The sequence below is a fragment of the Triticum aestivum genome, chromosome 7A (genome assembly GCF_018294505.1).
Source record: "Triticum aestivum cultivar Chinese Spring chromosome 7A, IWGSC CS RefSeq v2.1, whole genome shotgun sequence".
Lineage (NCBI taxonomy): Eukaryota > Viridiplantae > Streptophyta > Magnoliopsida > Poales > Poaceae > Triticum > Triticum aestivum.
In genome coordinates, this window is record NC_057812.1 from 451,822,425 (window position 1) to 451,848,252 (window position 25,828).

Here is a 25,828-nt window from a genome sequence, read left to right on the forward strand (position 1 = left end):
TATTGGGTCGAGGACTAGTGCGGCTGAATTGCCCTAATTGGTATTAATCGGACGATCTGTGCGGTTGAAGGTGATCGGCCCTAGTTTATATTGTGGGGCGACTGGTTCCGTTAAGTCGACATCCCTAAGGGTGCGCATCCGTTCCAGGTTGGGAGTGTGGGTGGCATTTACCACGTTCACTGTTTGGATTTGCGAGGGAAATTTCTTTTGCCCTCCTGTATTCGGTGATCTGGGCTCCTCGTTGCTATCATCACTTTGAGGCCCCTTCTCCTTGTTTTCGGCACTTGACCTACCGGCTTGTTTGAAGACCCAGCATTCTCTGTTGGTATGATTGGCTGGTGTTCCTGGGGTGCCATGAATTTGGCATGGACAGTCGAGTATGCGGTCCAGGCTAGACGGGCCCGAATTGTCGTTTTTGAATGTCCTTTTTCGCTGACCGGACTTAGAGTCACTAAATCCAGCATTGACTGCCGTATCTTCGGTGTTACCACCATTTTTGCGACACTTGTGTTTGTTGCGTCGGGGTTTGTCGTTGTTATCTCTGGCCTCTGATGTGCCAGGATTGCTTGATATGTTGTTGCTATGGGCCAACCAGCTATCCTCGCCCGCGCAAAAGCGGGTCATGAGTGTCTTGAGGGCTGCCATGGATTTTGGCTTCTCTTGGCCGAGATGTCGGACAAGCCACTCATCACGGATGTTATGTTTAAAGGCTGGTAGGGCTTCGGCATCCGGGCAGTCAACAATTTGGTTCTTTTTAGTTAAGAACCGAGTCCAGATTTTCCTGGCTGACTCTCCGGGCTGTTGGGTTATGTGACTTAAATCATCAGCATCCAGTGGGCGCACAAAAGTGCCCTGGAAGTTGTCCAGTAATGCGTCTGCCAGGTTCTCCCAACTTCCGATGGAGTTTGCCGGCAAGCTATTCAGCCAATGCCGAGCTGGCCCTTTTAGTTTTAGTGGGAGATACTTGATGGCGTGTAGATCATCCCCGTGGGCCATGTGAATGTGGAGGGAGAAATCCTCTATCCATACCGCGGGGTCTGTAGTACCATCATATGATTCAATGTTCACGGGTTTAAACCCTTATGGGAATTCATGATCCATTACTTCATCAATGAAGCATAGGGGGTGTGCGGTGCCTCTGTGCCGGGCTATATCACGACGCAGTTCATATGAGTCTTGTCTGCTGTATTCGGCCCGGCCGGATTTGCTTTTAGTATATCCAGCGTGACGGTTGTCGTCACGCGTTGGGGCGCGCCCCCGTGATCCGTAGATCGATCTTGTATGTCCTGCTTTGTTTTCCAGTACGTCTCACAGGTCCTGCATGTAGCCCTGGGCCTTGGTGTTTTTGTTTGACTAGCGACGGGGTGCGGGTTGGACTTCGGGCTGATATGCCGCTTTGTCTTGGCCACGAGGTGGCCGGTCAGCTGCCTCATACGCTGGTAGTGTAGGCTTTAATGCTTCCACCTCGAGTTGGGGTAGCAACCTGCGCTTTGGGTAACTTTTGGTTGGCGCTCGAGTTCGTATTCCTCGGCTGCCAGGACATCGGTCCATCTATCCGCTAGCAGATCTTGATCAGCTTGAAGCTGCTGCTGCTTTTTCTTCAGGCTTTTTGCTGTGGCTATAAGCCGGCGCTTGAAGCGCTCCTGCTCGATGGGATCCTCAGGCACGATAAATTCTTCGTCGCCGAGGCTCACCTCGTCTTCGGAGAGGGGCATGTAATTGTCATCCTCTAATTCTCTGTCTGTCGCCTGTTCCTTAGGGCTAGTGATACGTCCATTTTGCATCATGCTTTTATATCGATATTTATTGCATTATGGGTTGTTATTACACATTATGTCACAATACTTATGCCTATTCTCTCTTATTTTACAAGGTTTACATAAAGAGGGAGAATGCCAGCAGCTGGGATTCTAGGCTGGAAAAGGAGCAAATATTAGAGACCTATTCTGCATAGCTCCAAAAGTCCTGAAACTTCACGGAAGACGTTTTCAGAATATATAAAAAATACTGAGCGCAAGAAATTCACCGGGGGGGCACACCCTACCCACGAGGGTGGAGGGCGCGCCCTATCCCCTAGGTGTGCCCCCTACCTCGTGGCCCCCCTGGTAGCCCTCCGGTGGCCATCTTCTACTATATGAAGTCTTTCAATGAGAAAAAAATAAGAAGCCATCTTCTCGGACGAAACTCCGCCGCCACGAGGCGGAACCTTGGCGGAACCAATCTAGGGCTCCGGCAGAGCTGTTATGCCGGGGAAACTTCCCTCCGGGAGGGGGAAATCATCGCCATCGTCATCACCAACGCTCCTCTCATCGGGAGAGGGCAATCTCCATCAACATCTTCATCAGCACCACCTCCTCTCAAAACCCTAGTTCATCTCTTGTATCCAATTCTTGTCTCCAAGTCCGGGATTGGTACTAGTAGGTTGCTGGTAGTGTTAATTACTCCTTGTAGTTGATGCTAGTTGGTTTATTTGGTGGAAGATCATATGTTCAGATCGTATATGCATATTAATACCCCTCTGATTATGAACATGAATATGCTTTGTGAGTAGTTACGTTTGTTTCTGAGGACATGGGAGAAGTCTTGCTATTATTAGTCATGTGAATTTGGTATTCGTTCGATATTTTGATGAGATGTATGTTGTCTCTCCTCTAGTGGTGTTATGTGAACGTTGACTACATGGCACTTCACCATTATTTGGGCCTAGAGGAAGGCATTGGGAAGTAATAAGTAGATGATGGGTTGGTAGAGTGGCAGAAGCTTAAACCCTAGTTTATGTGTTGCTTCGTAAGGGGCTGATTTGGATCCATATGTTTCATACTATGGTTAGGTTTACCTTAATACTTTTGTTGTAGTTGCAGATGCTTGCAATAGAGGTTAATCATAAGTGGGATGCTTGTCCAAGTAAGGACAGTACCCAAGCACCGGTCCACCCACATGCCAAATTATCAAAGTACCGAACGTGAATCATATGAACGTGATGAAAACTAGCTTGATGATATTCCCATGTGTCCTCGGGAGCGCTTTTCTCTATATAAGAGTTTGTCCAGGCTTGTCCTTTGCTACAAAAAGGATTGGTCCACCTTGCTGCACTTTATTTACTTTTGTTACTTGTTCCTCGTTACAAATTATCCTATCACAAAACTATCTGTTACCACTTATTTCAGTACTTGCAGAGAATACCTTGCTGGAAACCGCTTATCATTTCCTTCTGCTCCTCGTTAGGTTCGACACTCTTACTTATCAAAAGGACTACGATAGATCCCCTATACTTGTGGGTCATCAAGACTCTTTTCTGGAGCCGTTGCCGGGGAGTGAAGCGCCTTTGGTAGGTGGAATTTGGTAAGGAAAAATTTATATAGTGTGCTGAAATTTACTGTCACTTGTTAATATGGAAAGTAATCCTCCGAGGGGCTTGTTCGGGGTATCTTCACCCCGACTAGTAGAGCAAAGAGTTGCTCCTCAACCTACTGAACCTACTAAAAATGAAAATGTCTGCTTTGAAATTCCTTCGGGTATGATAGAAAAACTGCTAGCTAATCCTTCTGTAGGAGATGGAACAAAGCATCCTGATGAGAATCTAATATATGTGGATGAAGTTTGTGGATTATTTAAGCTTGCAGGTGTACCCGGAGATGTTGTTAAGAAGAAGGTCTTCCCTTTATCTTTGAAGGGAGATGTATCGACATGGTATAGGCTATGTGATGATATGGGGTCATGGAACTACAAACGATTGAAATTGGAATTTCATCAGAAGTTTTATCCTATGCATCTTGTTCATCGTGATCGCAATTATATATATAATTTTTGGCCTCGCGAAGGAGAAAGCATCGCTCAAGCTTGGGGGAGGCTTAAATCAATGTTATATTCATGCCCCAATCATGAGCTCTCAAGAGAAATGATTATTCAAAAATTTATGCTCGGCTTTCTGATAGCAATCGCACCATGCTTGATACTTCTTGTACTGGCTCTTTTATGATGAAGACTATTGAATTCAAATGGGATTTATTGGAAAGAATTAAACGCAACTCTGAAGATTGGGACCTCGACAAAGGTAAGGACTCAGGTATGACACCTAGGTTTGATTGTATTAAAACTTTTATGGATACCGATGTTTTCCGTAAATTTAGCACTAAATATGGACTTGACTCTGAGATAGTAGCTTCTTTCTGTGAATCTTTTGCTACTTATGTTGATCTCCCCAAGGAGAAGTGGTTTAAATATCATCCTCCCATAGAAGTAAAAGTAGCTGCACCTATTAAAGTTGAAGAAAAGACTGTCACTTATAATGATCCTATTGTTCCTACTGCTTATGTTGAGAAACCACCTTTTCCTGTTAGGATAAAGGATCATGCTAAAGCTTCAACTGTGGTTCATAAAAGCAATATTAAAACTTATACACCTTCTGAGCAAATTAAAGTTGAACCTGATATTGCTATTGTTAAAGATCTCTTGGCTGATAATATTGATGGGCATGTTATTTATTTCTTGATGAAACTGCTAGAATTGCTAAACCTTGTGCTAAAGATAAACCTAGACCCGTGGTAGGCATGCATGTTAGTTCTGTTAAAATAGGAGATCATTGTTATCATGGTTTATGTGATATGGGTGCTAGTGCTAGTGCAATACCTATTAGCCTATATAGAGAAATTATGCATGATATTGCACTTGTTGAGTTAGAAGATATTGATGTCGCAATTAAACTTGCCAATAGAGATACTATTTTACCAATGGGAATTCTTAGAGAGGTTGAAGTCTTGTGTGGGAAAACTAAATATCCTGCTAATTTCCTTGTTCTTGGTTCCCCACAAGATAGCTTTTGTCCCATTATATTTGGTAGACCCTTCTTGAACACTGTTAATGCTAAGATAGACTGCAAAAAGGATGTTGTTACTATCGGTTTAGATGATATGTTCCATGAATTTAATTTCTCAAAATTTAGTAGACAACACCGTGAAGAAGAATTACCTAGTAAGGATGAAATTATTGGTCTTGCTTCTATTGCCGTACCTCCTAGTGATCCTTTAGAACAATATTTGCTAGACCATGAAAATGATATGTTTATGAATGAAAGAAGGGAAATAGATGAAGTATTCTTTAAACAGGAACCTATTCTGAAACACAATTTGCTTGTTGAAATCCTAGGGGATCCTCCTCCACCCAAGGGTGATCCCGTGTTTGAGCTTAAACCGTTGCCTGGTACTCTTAAATATGCTTATCTTGATGAGAAAAAGATATATCCTGTTATTATTAGTGCTAACCTTTCAGAGCATGAGGAAGAGAGATTATTGAAAACTCTGAAGAAGCACCGTTCTGCTATTGGGTATACTCTTGATGATCTTAAGGGCATTAGTCCCACTCTATGTCAACATAAAATAAATTTGGAAGAAGATGCTAAACCAGTTCGTGATCATCAACGACGGCTGAATCCTAAAATGAAATAAGTGGTAAGAAAGGAAATACTAAAGCTCCTTGAGGCAGGTATAATTTATCCCGTTGCTGATAGTCAGTGGGTAAGTCCTGTCCATTGTGTCCCTAAGAAGGGAGGTATTACTGTCGTTCCTAATGATAAAGATGAATTGATTCCTCAAAGAATTATTACAGGTTATAGGATGGTAATTGATTTCCGCAAATTAAATAAGGCCACTAAAAAGGATCATTACCCCTTACCTTTTATCGATCAAATGCTAGAAAGATTATCCAAACATACACATTTTTGCTTTCTAGATGGTTATTCTGGTTTCCCTCAAATACCTGTGTCAGCCAAAGATCAATCAAAGACTACTTTTACTTGCCCTTTTGGTACTTTTGCTTATAGATGTATGCCTTTTGGTTTATGTAATGCACCTGCTACCTATAAAAGATGCATGATGGGTATATTCTCTGACTTTTGTGAAAGATTTGTGAGGTTTTCATGGATGATTTCTCCGTCTATGGATCTTCTTTTGATGATTGCTTAAGCAACCTTGATCGAGTTTTGCAGAGATGTGAAGAAACTAATCTTGTCTTGAATTGGGAAAAGTGTCACTTTATGGTTAATGAAGGTATTGTCTTGGGGCATAAAGTTTCTGAAAGAGGTATTGAAGGTTGATAAAGCCAAGGTTGATGCTATTGAGAAGATGCCACATCCCAAGGACATGAAAGGTATAAGAAGTTTCCTTGATCACGCCGGATTTTATAGGAGATTCATTAAGGACTTCTCAAAAAATTCTCGGCCTCTGACTAATTTATTACAAAAAGATATACCATTTGTCTTTGATGATGATTGTGTAGAAGCATTTGAAATACTTAAGAAAGCATTGATCTCTGCACCTATTGTTCAGCCACCTGATTGGAATTTACCCTTTGAATTATGTGTGATGCTAGTGATTATGTTGTAGGTGTTGTTCTAGGGCAAAGAGTTGATAAGAAATTAAACGTTATTCAATATGCTAGTAAAACCCTAGACAATGCTCAAAGAAATTATGCTACCACTGAAAAAGAATTCTTAGCAGTTGTATTTGCTTGTGATAAGTTCAGACCTTATATTGTTGATTCTAAAGTAACTATTCACACTGATCATGCTGCTATTAAATATCTTATGGAAAAGAAAGATGCTAAACCTAGACTTATTAGATGGGTTCTCTTGCTACAAGAATTTGACTTACATATTGTTGATAGAAAGGGAGCTGAGAACCCCGTTGCAGACAACTTGTCTAGGTTAGAAAATGTGCTTGATGACCCACTACCTATTGATGATAGCTTTCCTGATGAGCAATTAAATGTCATAAATGCTTCTCATACTGCTCCATGGTATGCTGATTATGCTAATTACATTGTTGCTAAGTTTATACCACCTAGTTTCACATACCAGCAAAAGAAAAAGTTCTTCTATGATTTGAGGCATTACTTTTGGGATGACCCACATCTTTATAAAGAAGGAGTAGATGGTGTTATTAGACGTTGTGTACCTGAGCATGAACAGGAACAGATCCTACGCAAGTGTCACTCCGAAGCTTATGGAGGACACCATGCTGGAGATAGGACTGCACATAAGGTATTGCAATCTGGTTTTTATTGGCCTACTCTCTTCAAGGATGCCCGTAAGTTTGTCTTATCTTGTGATGAATGTCAAAGAATTGGTAATATTAGTAGACGTCAAGAAATGCCTATGAACTATTCACTCGTTATTGAACCATTTGATGTTTGGGGCTTTGACTATATGGGACCTTTTCCTTCCTCTAATGGATATACACATATTTTAGTTGCTGTTGATTACGTTACTAAGTGGGTAGAAGCTATTCCAACTAGTAGTGCTGATCATAACACTTCTATTAAAATGCTTAAAGAAGTTATTTTTCCAAGATTTGGAGTCCCTAGATATTTAATGACTGATGGTGGTTCACATTTTATTCATGGTGCTTTCCGTAAAATGCTTGCTAAATATGATGTTAATCATAGAATTGCATCTCCTTATCACCCACAGTCTAGTGGTCAAGTAGAATTGAGTAATAGAGAACTCAAATTAATTTTGCAAAAGACTGTCAATAGGTCTAGAAAGAATTGGTCCAAGAAACTTGATGATGCATTATGGGCCTATAGAACTGCATATAAAAATCCTATGGGTATGTCTCCGTATAAAATGGTCTATGGAAAAGCATGTCACTTACCTCTCGAACTAGAACACAAGGCATATTGGGCTATTAAAGAGCTCAATTATGATTTTAAACTTGCCGGTGAGAAGAGGTTATTTGATATTAGCTCACTCGATGAATGGAGAACCCAAGCCTACGAAAATGCCAAGTTGTTTAAAGAAAAAGTTAAAAGATGGCATGATAAAAGGATACAAAAGCGTGAGTTTAATGTAGGTGATTATGTATTGCTATACAACTCTCATTTAAGATTTTTTTGCAGGAAAACTCCTCTCTAAATGGGAAGGTCCTTACATTATCGAGGAGGTCTATCGTTCCGGTGCCATAAAAATCAACAACTTCGAAGGCACAAATCCGAAGGTGGTGAACGGTCAAAGAATCAAACATTATATCTCAGGTAATCCTATAAATATTGAAACCAATGTTATTGAAACCATAACCCCGGAGGAATACATAAGGGACACTTTCCGGAACGTTCCAGACTCCGAAAAGGAATAAATATGTGGTACGGTAAGAAAATCGACTCCAAAACAGTTTTTAAGGCAATATTTCTCCGTTTTGGAATATTTAGAAAAATAGAAAAATAAGAAGCAGTCCGGGAAGGACACGAGGCCTCCACGAGGGTGGAGGGTGCGCCCTACCCTACTGGGCACGCCCCCCTACCTCGTGGGCACCTCGTGCGCTTTCTGGACTCTGTTTTGTTACACGACACGTATTTTGGTTGGTAAAAATTCATTATATAATCTCCCGAAGGTTTTGACCACCATATCACGCAAAAATCTTTTGTTCTTGTTTCGAGTTGTTCTCTGCCAGGGTTGTCAAAGCTAAGCATCATGTCGTCTCCCTCCTCCTCCAACAATGAGGGCAACGATGCTTGGCTAATGAAGATAGATCTGAAGAGAGAAGAACCCATGGAGACCAACAAGGATGAAGGGATAAAGAAGGCCACGGAGGACCAAGCTCCGGCAACAGGAGACATCTTTCAACTTGATCACAATATTCTTACCCCAACTAAGATCGAAGCTTTCAAGATGATCGAGTTAGCTCGTATACAAAATAAGTATCTCACACGTGAAAATATTTTGTTGAAGGAGCATATCATCGCACTCAAAGGCATTATCCGCAAGTTAGAAGACCTTCTATGCTCGATGTGCGACTATCCATCATCAACAACTCCACCTTCTTCACCAACAAAGGAGACATAATCACATGGGCATGGGCACTCCCCTTGGCAACTGCCAAGCTTGGGGGAGTGCCCCGGTATCGTATCACCATCACTTTTATCTTTACTGTTTTTCTTAGTTCGATCCTTTTGATAATATCTTAATCTAGTAGAATAAAGTTCTAGTATGATCTAGTTGTGAGTTTTGCTTTATGATCCTTCTATCTAATCGAGTCTGTGAGCTATATATAATAAAGATTAGTGTTGAGTCAAGGGCTTGATTATTTTGCCATGATCTTAAGTGAATAAAAGAAAAGAGAAATAAATAAAAAGAAATAAAGAGATCATATGGATCTTATGGAGAGTAATGAGCTCACATAGAAAAAGTATGATGAATAAAAGTTGTTGAGAGTTGACAAAAATAGTTTTGGTCATCGTTCCAATTAATAGGAAGTAATAAAGAAAGAGAGATCTTCACATATAAATATACTATCTTGGACATCTTTTATGATTGTGAGCACTCATTAAAATATGACATGCTAAAGAGTTGACGTTGGACAAGGAAGACAACGTAATGGGTTATGTTTTCTTACATCTGAGATAAATTATATTGTCATGGATCATCCAACATGGTTGAGCTTGCCTTTCCCCCTCATGCTAGCCAAATTCATCGCACCAAGTAGAGATACTACTTGTGCTTCCAAATACCCTTAAACCAGTTTTGCCATGAGAGTCCACCATACCTACCTATGGATTGAGTAAGATCCTCCAAGTAAGTTGTCATCGGTGCAAGCAATAAAAATTGCTCTCTAAATATGTATGACTTATTAGTGTGGGAGAAATAAGCTTTATACGATCGTGTGATATGGAAGAAATAAAAGCGACAGACTGCATAATAAAGGTCCATATCACAAGTGGCAATATAAAGTGACGTTCTTTTGCATTAAGATTTTGTGCATCCAACCATAAAAGCGCATGACAACCTCTGCTTCCCTCTGTGAAGGGCCTATCTTTTACTTTTATCTCCTACCTTGCATAAGAGTCATGGTGATCTTCACCCTTCCTTTTTACATTTTATCCTTTGGCAAGCACAGTATGTTGGAAAGATCCTGGTATATATGGCTAATTGGATGTGAGTTTTCATGAACTATTATTGTTGACATTACCCTTGAGGTAAAACGTTGGGAGGCAAAACTATAAGCCCCTATCTTTCTCTGTGTCCGATTAAAACTCCATACCCATAAGTATTGTGTGAGTGTCAGCAATTGTGAAAGACTATATGATAGTTGAGTATGTGGATTTGCTGAAAAGCTCTTATATATTGACTCTTTCCTATGTTATGATAAATTGCAATTGCTCCAATGACTAAGATTATAGTTTGTTAGTTTTCAATGAAGTTTACGATTCATACTTGAAATTGTGATTGAATCACTACTCTAGAATAAGAGATCATATGACAAGAATTATGTAAGTTGTTGTTCTAAGAATGATCATGATGCCCTCATGTCCGTATTTTATTTTTATCGACACCTCTATCTCTAAACATGTGGACATAATTTTCGATTTCGGCTTTCGCTTGAGGACAAGCGAGGTCTAAGCTTGGGGGAGTTGATACGTCCATTTTGCATCATGCTTTTATATCGATATTTATTGCATTGTGGGCTATTATTACACATTATGTCACAATACTTATGCCTATTCTCTCTTATTTTACAAGGTTTACATAAAGAGGGAGAATGCCGGCAGCTGGGATTCTGGGCTGGAAAAGGAGCAAATATTAGAGATCTATTCTGCACAGCTCCAAAAGTCCTGAAACTTCACGGAAGACGTTTTCAGAATATATAAAAAATACTGAGCGCAAGAAATTCACCGGGGGGGCACACCCTACCCACGAGGGTGGAGGGCGCGCCCTATCCCCTAGGTGTGCCCCCTACCTCGTGGCCCCCCTGGTAGCCCTCCGGTGGCCATCTTCTACTATATGAAGTCTTTCAATGAGAAAAAAATAAGAAGCCATCTTCTCGGACGAAACTCCGCCGCCACGAGGCGGAACCTTGGCGGAACCAATCTAGGGCTCCGGCAGAGCTGTTCTGCCGGGGAAACTTCCCTCCGGGAGGGGGAAATCATCGCACTCGTCATCACCAACGCTCCTCTCATCGGGAGAGGGCAATCTCCATCAACATCTTCATCAGCACCATCTCCTCTCAAAACCCTAGTTCATCTCTTGTATCCAATTCTTGTCTCCAAGTCCGGGATTGGTACTAGTAGGTTGCTGGTAGTGTTAATTACTCCTTGTAGTTGATGCTAGTTGGTTTATTTGGTGGGAGATCATATGTTCAGATCCTATATGCATATTAATACCCCTCTGATTATGAACATGAATATGCTTTGTGAGAAGTTACGTTTGTTTCTGAGGACATGGGACAAGTCTTGCTATTAGTAGTCATGTGAATTTGGTATTTGTTCGATATTTTGATGAGATGTATGTTGTCTCTCCTCTAGTGGTGTCATGTGAATGTCGACTACATGGCACTTCACCATTATTTGGGCCTAGAGGAAGGCATTGGGAAGTAATAAGTAGATGATGGGTTGGTAGAGTGGCAGAAGCTTAAACCCTAGTTTATGCGTTGCTTCGTAAGGGGCTGATTTGGATCCATATGTTTCATACTATGGTTAGGTTTACCTTAATACTTTTGTTGTAGTTGCGGATGCTTGCAATAGAGGTTAATCATAAGTGGGATGCTTGTCCAAGTAAGGACAGTACCCAAGCACGGGTCCACCCACATACCAAATTATCAAAGTACCGAACGCGAATCATATGAACGTGATGAAAACTAGCTTGATGATATTCCCATGTGTCCTCGGGAGGCTTTTCTCTATATAAGAGTTTGTCCAGGCTTGTCCTTTGCTACAAAAAGGATTGGGACACCTTGCTGCACTTTATTTACTTTTGTTATTTGTTGCTCGTTACAAATTACCCTATCACAAAACTATCTGTTACCACTTGTTTCAGTACTTGCAGAGAATACCTTGCTGGAAACCGCTTATCATTTCCTTCTGCTCCTCGTTAGGTTCGACACTCTTACTTATCAAAATGAATTTGATAGATCCCCTATACTTGTGGGTCATCAGCTAGCTTGCCCATCCTCCCGCTCGAAGCCTGGCTGGAGGGGATTGTCTTTGTCTTCGGCACTATCCGCAGCGTTATTGTCTCTTGTGCCGGTATCGCTGCTTTTGCTATGGCGGGGCTTAGAGCGGCGCCGATGACGCCGATGCTTAGATTGCTTCTCGAGGGGATTATCCTCCGTTGCCTTATTGCCATCGCTTTCTTTGGTGGTGTCCACCATATATATATCATATGATGGGGTGGCTGTCCAGCGCCCTGTGGGCGGTGGTTCCTGTTCTTCTCCTGCATCGTCGTCCATACCGTCGAAGTCTTCAGAGCCGAAATCAAGCATGGCGGTTAAGTCGTCGACAGTGGCTATTAAGTGGGTGGTGGGTGGGGAACAAATTTCATCGTCCGCTTCCCACTCAAGCCGGACATAGTTCAGCCAAGGGTCTCCTGACAAGGAGAGAGACCTTAATGAATTTAGCACGTCGCCCAAGGGTGAGTGCTGAAAGATATCTGCGGAGGTAAACTCCATGATCGGTTCCCAATCAGATTCGATAGGCACGGACGCAAGAGGTTCGAAGCCTCTGGCCGGGGACGAATCCAAGGGTCCGATGACACATGCCTCATGGGAGGTGAAGTCAGTATTCGGCTCTATTGCCGCTAAGTGTGCGGCCTCCGTGGCGGGGTCCATCCACCCATCCTCGGACAGCATGATCTGCTCCAGATTGAGGGCCGGAGTAGCCACAGGTGTGATCTCCCAAACACCGTCCAACGACAGAGCTAAGTCATGCTCGTCGTGACTATGTGGCGCACCTGACATGGGCTCGAATCTGTCGAAGATCAAGTCTCGGCAGATGTCGGCAGTATAGTTCAAGCTTCCAAACCTGATCTGATGGCCAGGGGCATAGCTCTCGATCTGCTCCAGATGGCCAAGCGAGTTGGCCCATAGTACAAAGCCGCCGAATACGAAGATCTGTCCGGGGAGAAAGACCTCACCCTAGATCGCATCGTTACCGATGATCGAAGGAGCCATCAAGCCTTTATCGATGGTACAGTGGAACTCTCGATGAAAGCACCAATGTCGTTGTCAAAACCGGCGGATCTCGGGTAGGGGGTCCCGAACTGTGCGTCTAAGGCTGATGGTAACAGGAGCGGGGGACACAATGTTTACCCAGGTTCTGGCCCTCTCAATGAAGGTAATACCCTACTTCCTGCTTCATTGATCTTGATGATATGAGTATTACAAGAGTTGATCCACCACGAGATCGTAGAGGCTAAACCCTAGAAGCTAGCCTATGATTATGATTGTTGTTGTCCTATGGACTAAACCCTCCGGTTTATATAGACACCGGAGGGGGCTAGGGTTACACAGAGTCGGTTACAAGGGAGGAGATCTACATATCCGAATTGCCAAGCTTGCCTTCCACGCAAAGGAGAGTCCCACCCGGACACGGGACGAAGTCTTCAATCTTGTATCTTCATAGTCCAACAGTCCGGACAAAGTATATAGTCCAGCTGTCTGAGGACCCCCTAATCCAGGACTCCCTCAATGAGTATGACCTACGATCAAGTGTTCTTACTTGACTCCTCAGTCAATATACTCTAACATAGGTGACTTTGTCACCGCCCAATTCTAGATGAAGTTCTCTCGTGTTTTCTTTTTTTTCTTCATCTATATTTTCTTTTCCTTGTTTTGTTCTGCATTTGTGTCTCCATTTGTGTTTACACACTCCAATCCCATCCCTTTACATTCTTGCAACTTGCATGATTTACTTTCCGCTGCTCATATACACTTGTCATGCTTGCTTGACATGTATTCTGAATGTTCAAACTTGTGCCAAAACTCCACTTCAACTTAAAGAAATTAAAAACTGCAACTTTTCTTGCTAAGAGTCTATTCACCCCCCTCTAGACACCTCTTCTCGATCCTACAGTGTATAATAAAGCCCATTAAACATCCAAAACAGAATATATGATAGCATGGAACAATCAAAAATTATAGATACGTTGGAGACATATCAAGCATCCCCAAGCTTAATTCTTGCTTGTCCTGGAGTAGGTAAATGATAAAAACAGAATTTTCGATGTGGAGTGCTTTCTAGCATATTCTTCAATGTAATTTTATTTATTGTGGCATGAATGTTCAGATCCGAAAGATTCAAGATAAAAGTTTAATGTTGACATAAAAATAATAATACTTCAAGCATGCTAACCAAGCAATTATGTCTTATCAAAATAACATAGCCAAAGAAAGCTTATCCCTACAAAATCATATAGTTTGGCCATGCTTCATTTTCGTCAACAAAATGCTCCCATCATGCACAACCCTAATGACAAGCCAAGCAATTGTTTCATACTTAGCCTTTTCAAACTCTTTCAACTTTTACGCAATATATGAGCACGAGCCATGGACATAGCACTATGGGTGGAATAGAATATAATGATTGAGGTTGTGTGAGAAGACAAAAAGGAGAAAGTCTCACATTGATGCAGCTAATCAATGGGCTATGGAGATGCCCACCGATTGATGTCAATGCAAGGAGTAGGGATTGCCATGCAACAGATGCACTAGAGCTATAAATATATGAAAGCTCATCAAAGAAACTAAGTGGGTGTGCATCCAACTTGCTTGCTCACGAAGACCTAGGGCATCTGAGGAAGCCCATCATTGGAATATACAAGACAATTCTATAATGAAAAATTTCCACTAGTATATGAAAGTGACAAAATAAGAGACTCTCTATCATGAAGATCATGGTGCTACTTTGAAGTGTGGAAAAAGGATAGTAACATTGTCCCTTCTCTCTTTTTCTCTCATTTTTTTATTTGGGCCTTCTTTTTTTATGGCCTCTTTTTTCGTCCGAGAGTCTCATCCCGACTTGTGGGGGAATCATAGTCTCCATCATCCTTTCCTCACTTGGGACAATGCTCTAATGATGATCATCACACTTTTATTTACTTACAACTCAAGAATTACAACTCGATACTTAGAACAAAATATGACTCTATGTGAATGCCTCCGGCGGTGTACCGGGATATGCGATGAATCAAGAGTGACATGTATGAAAAATTAAGCATGGTGGCTTTGCCACAAATACAATGTCAACTACATGATCATGCAAGGCAATATGACAATGATGATGCGTGTCATAATAAACAGAATGGTGGAAAGTTGCATGGCAATATATCTCGGAATGGCTATGAAAATGCCATAATAGGTAGGTATGGTGGCTGTGTTGAGGAAGATATGAGGAGGCTTATGTGTGATAGAGCGTATCATATCACGGGGTTTGGATGCACCGGCGAAGTTTGCACCAACTCTCAAGGTGAGAAAAGGCAATGGACGGTACCGAAGAGGTTAGCAATGATGGAAGGGTGAGAGTGTGTATAATCCATGTACTCAACATTAGTCATAAAGAACTCACATACTTATTGAAAAAATATACAAGTCATCAAAACCAAGCACTACGCGCATGCTCCTAGGGGGATAGATTGGTAGGAAAAGACCATCGCTCGTCCCCGACTGCCACTCATAAGGAAAGCAATCAAAGAACACCTCATGCTTCAAATTTGTCACACAACATTTACCATACGTGCATGCTACGGGACTTGCAAACTTCAACACAAGTATTTCTCAATTTCACAATTACTCAACTAGCACACCTCTAATATTACCACCTTTATATCTCAAAACAACTATCAAGTATCAAACTTCTCTTAGTTTTTAATGCACTTTCAGGTTTTTATCTTGGATGCCTATCATATTAGGACTAATTTTATAACCAAAGCAAATTACCATGCTGTTATAAAGGACTCCCAAAATAATATAAGTGAAGCATGAGAGATCAATTATTTCTATAAAATAGAACCACCGCCGTGCTCTAAAAGATATAAGCGAAGCACTAGAGCAAAATTATCCAACTCAAAAAATATAAGTGAAGCACATAGAGTATTCTAATGAATTCCGATTAATATGTGTCTCTCTCAAAAGGTGTGTACAGCAAGGATGATTGTGGTAAACTAAAAAAACAAAGACTCAAATCATACAAGACACTCCAAGCAAAACACATATCATGTGGTGAATAAAACTACATCTCCAAGTAAAGTTACCGACGGACGAAGACGAAAGAGGGGATGCCTTCCGGGGCATCCCCAAGCTTAGGATTTTGGTTGTCCTTGGATTTTACCTTGGCGTGCCTTGGGTATCCCCAAGCTTAGGCTCTTGCCACTCCTTGTTCCATAATCCATTAAATCTTTTACCCAAAACTTGAAAACTTAACAACACAAAACTTAAACAGAAAATCTCATGAGCTCCGTTACCACTTAAGGTACTAAAATGAACTCATTATTTATTTATATTGGTGTTAAACCTACTGTATTCCAACTTTTCTATGGTTCATAAACTCTATTACTAGCCATAGATTCATCAAAATAAGCAAACAACACACGAAAAACAGAATCTGTCAAAAACAGAACAGTCTGTAGTAATCTGTAGGTTTCGAATACTTATGGAACCTCAAAAATTCTAAAATAAATTGCTGGACGTGAGTAATTTATCTATTAATTATCTAAAAAAGGAATTAACTAAATATCACTCTCTAGTAAAAAATGGCAGCAAATCTCGTGAGCGCTAAAGTTTCTGTTTTTTACAGCAAGATCGCAAAGACTTCCCCCAAGTCTTCCCAAAGGTTTTACTTGGCACAAACACTAATTAAAAGCATAAAACCACATCTAAACAGAGGATATATGAATTATTTATTACTGAAGAGAATCAAAAATCAAGAAACAAAAATAAAATTGGGTTGCCTCCCAACAAGCGCTATCGTTTAACTCCCCTAGCTAGGCATAAAAGCAAGGATAGATCTAGGTATTATCATATTTGGTATGCAATCCATAAGTGGATCTCATAATAGATTCATAAGGTAATTTAATTTTCTTTCTAGGAAAGTATTCCATGCCCTTCCTTAACGGAAATTGGAATCTAATATTCCCTTCCTCCATATCAATAATTGCACCAATCGTTCTAAGGAAAGGTCTACCAAGAATAATAGGACATGTAGGAGTGCAATCTATATCAAGGACAATGAAATCTACGGGCACATAATTCCTATTTGCAAAAATAAGAACATCATTAATTCTTCCCATAGGTTTCTTAATGGTGAAATATGCAAGATGCAAGTTTAAAGAACAATCATCAAATTCACGGAAACCTAGCAAATCACACAAGGCTTTAGGAATCGTGGAAACACTAGCACCCAAATCACACCAAGCATAGCATCTATGATCTTTAATTTTAATTTTAATAGTAGGTTCCCACTCATCATAAAGTTTTCTAGGGATAGAAACTTCCAATTCAAGATTTTCTTCATAAGATTGCATTAAAGCATCAACGATATGTTTAGTAAAAGCTTTATTTTGACTATAAGCATGTGGAGAATTTAGCACGAATCGCAACAAGGAAATACAATCTATCAAATAGCAATTATCATAATTAAATTCCTTGAAATCCAAGATAGTGGGTTCATTGCTATTTAAAGTTTTGACCTCTCCAATCCCACTTTTATCAATTTTTGCATCAAGATTTTAAAACTCCGAATCATTGGGACGCCTTCTAACTAAAGTTGACTCATCTCCAGTCCCATAATTATCAAGATTCATATTTCAAAACAAAGATTTAATAGGAGACACGTCAATCACTTTTAGATCTTCATCCTTGTTATCATCAAAACTAGAAGAACACGCTTTCACAAAGCAATCTTTTTTAGCACGCATCCTAGCGGTTCTTTCTTTGCACTCATCAATGGAAATTCTCATAGCTTTGAGAGACTCATTGATACCATGCTTAGGTGGAATAGATCTAAGTTTCAAAGAATCAACATCGAGAGAAATTCTATCCACGTTCCTAGCCAACTCATCAATCTTAGACAATTTTTCTTCAATCAAAGCATTGGAACTCTTTTGCAAACTAATAAATTCTTTAATATTAGATTCAAAATCAGAGGGCATCTTATTATAATTTCCATAAGAATTGTTGTAGGAATTACCATAATTATTAGAGGGATTACTAGGAAAGGGCCTATGATTAAAATTACCTCTATAAGCGTTATTACCAAAATTGTTCCTACCAACAAAATTCACATCCATAGATTCATTATTATTCTCAATCAAAGTAGACAAAGGCATATCATTAGGATCAGAATAAACACTCTTATTAGCAAACAATTTCATAAGTTCATCCATCTTTCCACTCAAAACATTAATTTCTTCTATTGCATGAACCTTTTTACTAGTCAATCTTTCAGTGTGCCATTGAGAATAATTAGCCATAATATTATCTAGGAGTTTAGTAGCTTATCCTAAAGTGATTTCCATAAAAGTGCCTCCCGCGGCCGAATCTAAAAGATTTCTAGAAGCAAAATTCAATCCGGCATAAATTTTTTGTATAATCATCCAAAGATCCAAACTATGTGTAGGGCAATTATGTATCATTAATTTCATCCTATCCCAAGCTTGTGCAACATATTCATGATCAAGTTTCTTAAAATTCGTAGTATCGTTTCTAAGAGAGATGATCTTAGCGGGAGGAAAATACTTAGAGATAAAAGCATCTTTGCACTTATTCCATGAATCGATACTATTTTTAGGCAAAGACGAAAACCAAGTTTTAGCACGATCTCTAAGCGAAAACAGGAATAGCTTTAGTTTAACAATATCATTATCCACATATTTATTCTTTTGGATATCACACAAATCAACAAAGTTGTTTAGATGGATAGTGGCATCTTCACAAGGAAGGCCGGAAAACGGATCTTTCATGACAAGATTCAGCAAAGCAACATTAATTCCACAAGATTCAGCATCGGTAATAGGAGCAATCAGAGTTCTAATAAAATCATTATTGTTGGTATTGGAAAAATCACATAATTTAGTGTTATCTTGAGCCATTGTGACAAACAAGCAATCCAACACACAAGCAAACAAGAAGCAAACAAAAAGAGACGAACTGGAAAAGAGAAGGGGAACGGAAAAAGAGGGTGAATAAAACGGCAAGGGTGAAGTGGGGGAGAGGAAAACGAGAGGCAAATGGCAAATAATGTATTGCGAGGGATAAGAGTTTGTGATGGGTACTTGGTATGTCTTGACTTGTGCGTAGACTCCCCGGCAACGGCGCCAGAAATCCTTCTTGCTACCTCTTAAGCACTGCGTTGGTTTTCCCTTGAAGAGGAAAGGGTGATGCATCAAAGTAGCGTAAGTATTTCCCTTGGTTTTTGAGAACCAAGGTATCAATCCAGTAGGAGGCCACACGCAAGTCCCTCATACCTACACAAACAAATAATAACCTCACAACCAACGTGATAAAGGGGTTGTCAATCCCTTCACGGTCACTTACGAGAGTGAGATCTGATAGAGATGATAAGATAATTTTTTTGGTATTTTTATGATAAAGATTAAAAGTAAAGATTGCAAAATAAAAGGTAATAGAAATATCTTGTTGACGGAAGATTAATATAATGGAGAATAGACCCGGGGCCATAGGTTTCACTAGTGGCTTCTCTCAAGATAGCATAAGTATTACGGTGGGTGAACAAATTACTGTCGAGCAATTGATAGAAAAGCGAATAATTATGAGAATATCTAGGCATGATCATGTATATAGGCATCACGTCCGTGACAAGTAGACCGACTCCCGCTTGCATCTACTACTATTACTCCACACATCGACCGCTATCCAGCATGCATCTAGAGTATTAAGTTCATAAGAACAGAGTAACGCATTAGGTAAGATGACATGATGTAGAGGGATAAACTCAAGCAATATGATGTAAACCCATCTTTTTATCCTCGATGGCAACAATACAATACCTGTCGTTTCCCTTTCTGTCACTGGGATCGAGCACCGCAAGATTGAACCCAAAGCTAAACACTTCTCCCATTGCAAGAAAGATCAATCTATTAGGCCAAACCAAACTGATAATTCAAAGACACTTGCAAAGATAACTAGTCATACATAAAAGATTTCAGAGAAGAATCAAATATTGTTCATAGATAGACTTGATCATAAACCCACAATTCACCGGATCTCGACAAACACACTGCAAAAAGAGTTACATCGAATAGATCTCCAAGAAGATCGAGGAGAACTTTGTATTGAGATTCAAAGAGAGAGAGGAAGCCATCTAGCTAATAGCTATGGACCTGAAGGTCTGAAGTAAACTACTCACACATCATCGGAGGGGCCATGGAGTTGATGTAGAGGCTCTTCGTGATCGATGCCCCCTCCGGCGGAGCTCTGGAAAAGGCCCCAAGATGGGATCTCTTGGGTATAGAAGGTTGTGGCGGTGGAAATAGGGTTTCGTGGTGCTCCTGGATGTTTTCAGGGTATATGAGTATATATAGGAGGAAGAAGTAGGTCGGTTGAGCCGTGAGGGGCCCACGAGGGGGGAGGGCACGCCCAGGGGGTAGGCGCGCCCCCTTGCCTCGTGGCCTCCTCGGTTGTTTCTTGACGTCCACTCCAAGTCTTCTAGATCACGTTTGTTCCAAAAATCACGCTCCTGAAGGTTTCATTCCATCTGGACTCCATTTGATATGCCTTTTCTGCGAAACACTGAAATAGGCAAAAAACAGCAATTTGCACTGGGCCTTGGGTTAATAGGTTAGTCCCAAAAATAATATAAAAGTGTATAATAAAGCCCATTAAACATCCAAAATAGAATATATAATAGCATGGAACAATAAAAATTATAGATACGTTGGAGACATATCAGGTACCTAGACATTCTGAGTATATGTTCACTGACAGAACTATTCTCCTCTATTTTGCAGCTATAGAGCTTATTGGAGACTTCATATCTCTCAATCCGGGCATTTGCTTGAAATATTAACTTCAACTCCTGGAACATCTCATATGCTCCATAACGTTCAAAATGTCGTTGAAGTCCTGTTCTAAGTCGTAAAGCATGGCACACTAAACTATCGAGTAGTCATCAGCTTTTCTCTGCCAGGTGTTCATAACATCTGGCGTTGCTCCTGCAGCGGGGTTTTCACCTAGCTGTGCTTCCAGGATGTAATTCTTCTGTGCAGCAATGAGGATAATCCTCAATTTACGGACCCAGTCCGTGTAGTTGCTACCATCATCTTTCAACTTAGCTTTCTCTAGGAACGCATTAAAATTCAACGGAACAACATCACGACCATCTATATACAACAACATAGACATGCAAAATACTATCAGGTACTAAGTTCATGATAAATTAAAGTTCAGTTAATCAAAATACTTAAGAACTCCTACTTAGATAGACATATCTCTAATCATCTAAGTGATTACGTGATCCATATCAACTAAACCATGTCCGATCATCACGTGAGATGGAGTAGTTTTCAATGGTGAACATCACTATGTTGATCATATCTACTATATGATTCACGCTCGACCTTTTGGTCTCCAGTGTTTCAAGGCCATATCTGCATATGCTAGGCTCGTCAAGTTTAATCCGAGTATTCTGCGTGCGCAAAACTGGCTTGCACCCGTTGTATGTGAACGTAGAGCTTATCACACCTGATCATCACGCGGTGTCTCGGCATGACGAGCTATAGCGACGATGCATACTCAGGTAGAACACTTATACCTTGAAATTTAGTGGGAGATCATCTTATAATGCTACCGCCGAACTAAGCAAAATAAGATGCATAAAGGATTAACATCACATGCAATCAATATAAGTGATATGATATGGCCATCATCATCTTGTGCCTTTGATCTCCATCTCCAAAGCACTGTCATGATCACCATCATCGCCGGCTTGACACCTTGATCTCCATCGAAGCATCGTTGTCGTCTCGCCAACTATTTCCTCTATGACTATCGCTACCGCTTAGTGATAAAGTAAAGCAATTACATGGCGATTACACTTCATACAATAAAACGACAACCATATGGCTCCTGCCAGTTGCCGATAACTATGTTACAAAACATGATAATCTCATACAATAAAATTTAGCATCATGTCTTGACCATATCACATCACAAGATGCCCTGCAAAAACAAGTTAGACGTCCTCTACTTTGTTGTTGCAAGTTTTACGTGGCTGCTATGGGCTGAGCAAGAACCGTTCTTACCTACGCATCAAAAACCACAACGCGGTATAGTGATTGCTTTTTGATATTCAGAAAGAACCCTGTTCATTGAATCCGATTCAACTAAAGCTGGAGAAACAGACACCCACTAGCCACCTGTGCGCGAAGCACGTCGGTAGAACCAATCTCGCGTAAGCGTATGCGTAATGTCAGTCTGGGCCGCTTCATCCAACAATCAACTAGTGATGGCAAGCAATATGTATATACCCACACCCACAACTCCTTTGTGTTCTACTCATGCATATAACATCTACGCATAAACCTGGCTCGGATGCCACTGTTGGGGAACACAGTAATTTCAAAAAAATTCCTACGCACACGCAAGATCATGGTGATGCATAGCAATGAGAGGGGAGAGTATCGTCTATGTACCCTCATAGACCGTAAGCTGAAGCGTTATGACAACGCGGTTGATGTAGTCGTACGTCTTCACGATCGACCGATCTAGCACCGAAGGTACAACACCTCCGCGATCTGCACACGTTCAGCTCGGTGACGTCCCGCGAACTCATGAACCAGTAGAGCTTCGAGGGAGAGTTTCATCAGCACGACGGTGTGATGATGGTGATGATGTTGCTACCGGAACAGGGCTTCTCCTAAGCACCGCTACGATATTACCGAGGTGGATTATGGTAGAGGGGGGCACCGCACACGGCTAAAGATCAATGATCAACTTGTGTGTCCATGGGGTGCCCCCCTCCCCCGTATACAAAGGAGTGGAGGAGGGGGAGGGGGCCGACCTCTCTAGGCGCGCCCAAGGGAGTCCTACTCCCACCGGGAGTAGGATTCCCCCTTCCCTTGTTTGGTTTTAGGAGAGAAGGAAGGAGGAGGAAGAAGGAAGGAAAGGGGGCCCGGCCCCTCTCCCAATTCAGATTGGGCTTCGGGGGGGTGCCCCCTCCTTTGCTTCTTCTCCCTCTCTTCCACTAAGGCCCAATAAGGCCCATACACCTCCTGAGGGGTTCCGGTAACCTCCCGGTGCTCCGGTATACTCCAGATTTCACCCGGAACCATTCCGATGTCCAAACATATGCTTCCAATATATCTATCTTTACGTCTCGACCATTTCGAGACTCCTCGTCATGTCCGTGATCAAATCCGGGACTCCGAACTACCTTTGATACATCAAAACACATAAAATCGTAATACCGATCGTCACCGAACGTTAAGCGTGCAGACCCTACGGGTTCGAGAACTATGTAGACATGACCGAGACATGTCTCTGGTCAATAACCAATAGCGTAATCTGGATGCTCATATTGGCTCCTACATATTCTAAGAAGATCTTTATCGGTCAAACTGCATAACGGTATACGTTGTTCCCTTTGTCATCGGTATGTTACTTGCCCGAGATTTGATCGTCGGTATCTCAATACCTAGTTCAATCTCGTTACTGGCAAGTCTCTTTACTCGTTCCGTAATACTACATCCTGTCACTAACTCATTAGCTACATTGCTTGCAAGGCTTATTGTGATGTACATTACCGAGAGGGCCCAGAGATAGCTCTCCGAAAATCGGAGTGAAAAATCCTAATCTTGATCCATGCCAACTCAACAAACACCATCGGAGACACCCGTAGATCACCTTTATAATCACCCAGTTACGTTGTGACGTTTGGTAGCACACAAAGTGTTCCTCCGGTATTCGGAAGTTGCATGATCTCATAGTCATAGGAACATGTATAAGTCATGAAGAAAGCAATAGCAACATACTAAACGATCGGGTGCTAAGCTAATGGAATGGGTCATGTCAATCTATGCCGTTAATCAAATGACAACTCATGTCTATGGTTAGGAAACATAACCATCATTGATTCAATGAGCTAGTCAAGTAGAGGCAAACTAGTGACACTCTGTTTGTCTATGTATTCACACATGTACTAAGTTTCCGGTTAATACAATTCTAGCATGAATAATAAACATTTATCATGATATAAGGAAATATAAATAACAACTTTATTATTGCCTCTAGGGCATATTTCCTTCGGGCGGCGCCCCCTTTCCTTCTCCCTTCTCGTCTCCTTCCTTCCCCTTCCTCCTCCTAGTTGGACTAGGAAAGGGGGAGTCCTACTCCTACTAGGAGGAGGACTCCTCCCCTCCTTGGCGCGCCCCAAGGGCCAGTCGTCCTCCCCCCTTGCTCCTTTATATACGGGGGCAGGGGCACCCTAGGACACACAAGTTGATCATTGATCCCTTAGACGTGTGTGGTGCCCCCCTCCACCATAATCCACCTCGGTCATATCGCCGTAGTGCTTAGGCGAAGCCCTGCGCCGGTAGCTTCATCATCACTGTCATCACACCGTCGTGTTAACAAAGCTCTCCCTCGACACTCAGCTGGATCAAGAGTTCGTGGGACGTCACCGAGCCGAACGTGTGCAGATCGCGGAGGTGTCGTACTTTCGGTACTAGGATCGGTCAGATCGTGAAGACGTACAACTACATCAACCGCGTTGTCATAACGCTTCCACTTACGGTCTACGAGGGTATGTGGACAACACTCTTCCCCTCTCGTTGGTATGCATCACCATGATAGATCTTGCGTGTGCGTAGGATTTTTTTTAAATTACTGCGTTCCCCAACAGTGGCATCCAAGCCAGGTCTATGCGCAGATGTTATATGCACGAGTAGAACACAAAGGAGTTGTGGGCGTGGGTATATACATATTGCTTGCCATCACTAGTTGATTCTTGATTCGGTGGTATTGTTGGATGAAGCGGCCTAGACCGACATTATGCGTACGCTTACGCGAGACTGGTTCCACCGACGTGCTTCGCACACAGGTGGCTGGTGGGTGTCGGTTTCTCCAACTTTAGTTGAATCGGATTCAATGAACAAGGTTCTTTCTGAAGATCAAAAAGCAATCACTATACCATGTTGTGGTTTTTGATGCGTAGGTAAGAACGGTTCTTGCTCAGCCCGTAGCAGCCACGTAAAACTTGCAACAACAAAGTAGATGACGTCTAACTTGTTTTTGCAGGGCATCTTGTGATGTGATATGGTCAAGACATGATGCTAAATTTTATTGTATGAGATGATCATGTTTTGTAACACAGTTATCGGCAACTGGCAAGAGCCATATGGTTGTCGCTTTATTGTATGAAATGCAACCGTCATGTGATTGCTTTACTTTATCACTAAGCGGTAGCGATAGTCGTAAAGGCAATAGTTGGCGAGACGACAAAGATGCTTCGATGGAGATCAAGGTGTTAAGCCGGTGACAATGGTGATCATGACAGTGCTTTGGAGATGGAGATCAAAGGCACAAGATGATGATGGACATATCATATCACTTATATTGATTGCATGTGATGTTTATACTTTATGCATCTTATTTTGCTTAGTTCGACGGTAGCATTATAAGATGATCTCTCACTAAATTTCAAGGTATAAGTGTTCTCCCTGAGTATGCACCATTGCTACAGTTCGTCGTGTCGAGACACCACGTCATGATCGGGTGTGATAAGCTCTACGTTCACATACAACGGGTGCAAGCCAGTTTTGCACACGCCGAATACTAGGGTTAAACTTGACGAGCCTAGAATATGCAGATATGGCCTCGGAACACCGAGACCGAAAGGTCGAGCGTGAATCATATAGTAGATATGATCAACATAGTGATGTTCACCATTGAAAACTATTCCATCTCACGTGATGATCAGACATGGTTTAGTTGATATGGGTCACATGATCACTTAGATGATTAGAGGGATGTCTATCTAAGTGGGAGTTCTTAAGTAATTTGATTAATTGAACTTTAATTTATCATGAACTTAGTACCTGATAGTATTTTGCAAG